We start from the raw sequence: 3,974 nt of genomic DNA on the forward strand, positions 1-3,974 counted from the left end.
GTGTTACTGATAATATAATACCCTGCATTTCTGTAATGCTTTCCCTCTGAGGATCTCAATACTCTGGAACATTTTCTTTACACACAATAATCTTTACATACCAGCTGGGCACGGTAGCTCACATCTGTAATCCCAGCACTTTGGGAGGCTGAGGTGGGCAGATCACGAGGTCAGGAGTTCAAGACCAGCCTGGCCAATATAATGAAACCCCGTCTCTACTAAAAATACAAAAAGTAGCTGGGCATGGTGGTGCATGCCTGTAATCCCAGCTACTCTGGAGGCTGAGGTAGAAGAATCACTTGAACCCAGGAGCTGGAGGTTATGGTGAGCCAAAATCTCACCACTGTACTGCAGCTTGTGCAACAGAGCCAGATTCCATGAAAAAGAAAGAAAGAGAGAGAAAAAGAGAGAAAGAAAGACAAAGAGATAGGGGAAGGAAGGGAGGGAGGGAGGAAGGAAGGGAGAGAGGAAGGGAGGGAGGGAGGAAGGAAGGGAGGGAAAGAAAACTATCTTAACCAACTTTTTTAGTGCTCTGTAAAATAGTCAAAGATTTATAGGAACCAAGCAAAAACACAATCAAGGAAAAGCCATCTTTAAAATGGTAGAAAGCTTTGTGGTGTTTTCATTTATCTTTGCTGAACCCTCTCCCCAGTGTGGCAGAAGTCCTGATCTTAGAGCAGCAGCACCCCACTTCCCTCCCTTGAACCAGAGTGAGCACAAAAGACTTTATTTGGAAATCACTTTGTACATCTATTTGACCTGTCCGAGGGATACTTGAAGAATTGATGACTCTTGTTTTTGTTTTGCATAACTCAAAACATAGGTGGAAAAGGAAGTGGGCAATGATTGTAAAAGATGTAAGGTGGACTGCAGACTCACAGATGCCCAGAGTAAAAGGTTACAGGTAGAAACAATTAACAGACTGCTGAGGCCTGGAGGAGAAGTTGGGTTGAAACTCTGTCAGCAAATAGAACATCAAAAAGGAGTGGTGGGCCAGCCCTTTGGGAGACCAAGGCATGCAGATTGCTTGGGCTCAGGAGTTCAAGACCAGCCTGGGCAACATAGCAAAATCCCAATTCTAAAAAAAAAAAAAACCAAAAATTAGCTGGCCATGGTAACATGTGTCTGTAGTCCCAGCTACTCGGGTGCTGAGGCCAGAGGATCACTTGAGCCTGGGCTACCAAAAAATATAAAAATAAAAAAATATTAACTAAACACAAAATAATGTAGTAATGGAGGAAATGAGGACAAAAAAGCTATAGGACATACATTAAAAAAAAGATAACAAAATGGAAATAGTAAGGTCTTCCTTATAAGTATTTATATTAACTGTAAATGAGTTAAACTCTCCAATTAAAAGATAGAGATTGGGAGAGGAACATTACCAATCTAGCAGAGTAGGAGATACCACCTTTTATCCCTCCACCACTACAAAAAAACAAATATCGACAATTATTTATAGACCAAAATATTCCAAAGAGGACTCAAGACTCCATTAAACAATCTGCAACACAACGACACAATGAAACAAAACAAATAGAGAATATGCACATAGGAAAGATCACTGGTGAGATGAGCACACCTGAGACACAGGAGACTACCAGGAACAAAGAAGAAATGTGAAGACTATCCCTATAAGCAACACAGCAAGAACCACAATGATTCTCAGTGGTCTGCTCCACAGAGGACAGTACCATATGTTGTCACTGAGGTAAACAACAGCCGTTCCTGCTGGAGAACCTCAGAGAGGAAGATGTAGCTACACATTTTTCCCAGCTCCAAGAAGCAGCCACTATTAAGTCACTTCAAGAAAAGAGCTGTCAGCTGGGCACAGAGGCTCATGCCTGTAATCTTAACACTTTGGGAGGCTAAAGTGGAAGGACTGCTTGAACCCAGGAGTTTGAGACCAGCCTGGGCAACATAGGGAGACTCTCTACAAAAAACAAAATATTAGTATGGAGGTTAAAAGAAAAAAACTATAAAAAATAATATCTACAATAATTTGTTAAGAGATATACAACATAAAGAGATAAAAACTGTGACATGAAAAATATAAATTGTGCTAGGAGAAATGGAGTAACAGCATAGTTATTTTGTGTGATGAGAGTTACACTGTCACATAAAATAGCCTGTTACAGGGCGTTTTATGTAAGCCTCATGGTAACCACAAAGCAAAAACCTATAGTAGATACACGAAGAAAAAAGTTTTAAAAGTCAAAGCATATTCCTACGTAAAATCAACCAATCACAAAAGAAAACGACAAGAAAAAAAAGGAATAAAGGATCTACAAAACAACCAGAAAAAAAACTAACAAAATGACAGTAGTCTTTACCTATCAATTATTACCTTGAATGTAAAGAATTTAAATTCCTCAATCAAAAGGCCTAGGATGGTAGGGTGGGCTGGGTGTGGTGGCTCACATCTGTAATCCCAGCACTTTGAAAGGTCAAGGCAGGTGTATTGCTTGAATTCAGGAGTTCAGGGAGAATTGCTTGAATTCAGGAGGCAGAAGTTGCAGTCAGCAGAGATTGCGCCACTGCTATGACCAATTATTGAGTAGTTGAGTAGTACCCAAAAAATTGGACAACCTGGAGGAAATGGATAAATTCCTAGACACATGCAACCGACCAAGATGAAATAAGCAACAAATAGAAAATTTGACAGATCATTAACAAGTAGAGACTGAATCTTTTAAAAAACAAACAAACAAAATGTCTCCCACCAAAGCAAAGGCCAGGATTTGACGGCTTCACTGCTGAATTCTACTCAATATTTAAAAAACTAATACAGGTCAGGCATGGTGGCTCAAGTTTGAAATTCCAGCACTTTCAGAGGCTGAGATGGGAGGATTCCTTGAGGCCAGGAGTTTGAGACCAGCCTGGGAAACATAGCAAGACCTTGCCTCTACAAGAAATATTTTAAAAATTAGCCAGATGTGGTGGCACATTCCTATGGTCCCAGCTACTCAGGAGGCTGATGTGGGAGAATTGCTTGAGCCCAGGAGTTTGAGGTTACAGTGAACCATGATTGTGCCACTGTACACTAGCCTGGGCAACAGAGCAAAATCCTGTCTTAAAAAATAAAAAATAAAATAAAGAATTAATAAGGTCGGGCGGGATGACTCAACACTTTGGGAGGCCAAGGTGGGCAGATCACCTGAGGTGAGAAGTTCCAAGACCAGCCTGGCCAACATTGTGCAGCCCCATCTCTACTAAAACCAAAAATTAGCCAGGTGTGGAGGCAGGTGGTTGTAATCCCAGCTACTTGGGAGTATGAGTCAAAAGAATTGCTTGAACGTGGGAGGCAGAGGTTGCAGTTAGCAGAGATCGAACCACTGCACTCCAGCCTGGGCGACAGAGTAAAACACTTGTCTCAAAAAAAAAAAAAAAAAGAACTAATATCAGTTCTTCTCAAACTCTTCCAAAAAAATTAAAGAAGGGAAATATCCACACTCATGTATGAGACCAGCATTACCCTCATTACCCTGACACCAAAAGCAGAGAAGGACACTGCAAGAAAAGAAAGTTACAGGCCAATATCTCTAACGAACATTGATGTAAAAATCCTCAACAAGGTTGGGTGCAGTGACTCACACCTGAAATGCCAGAACTTTCGGATGCCAAGGTGAGCAGATCATTTGAGGCCAGTAGTTTGAGACCAGCCTGGCCAACATGGTGAAACCCTGTGTGTACTAAAAATTAAAAAAAAATTTAAAAATTAGCTGGGCGTGGTGGCAGCACCTGTAATCCCAGCTACTTAGGAGGCTCAGGCAGGGAAATCACTTGAACCGGGGAGGTGGAGGTTGCAGTGAGCCAAGATCGTGCCATTGCACTCCAGCCTGGAAGATGGAGCAAGACTCTGTCTCAAAAATAAATAAATAAATAAATAAATAAGCCGGGTGTGGTGGTGCACCCCTATTTTGCCAGCTCCTCAGGAAGCTGAGGCATAAGACTCACTTGAACCTGGGAGGCAG

This window comes from Cebus imitator, unplaced genomic scaffold (assembly GCF_001604975.1).
Source record: "Cebus imitator isolate Cc_AM_T3 unplaced genomic scaffold, Cebus_imitator-1.0 Scaffold287, whole genome shotgun sequence".
NCBI classification, from domain to species: domain Eukaryota; kingdom Metazoa; phylum Chordata; class Mammalia; order Primates; family Cebidae; genus Cebus; species Cebus imitator.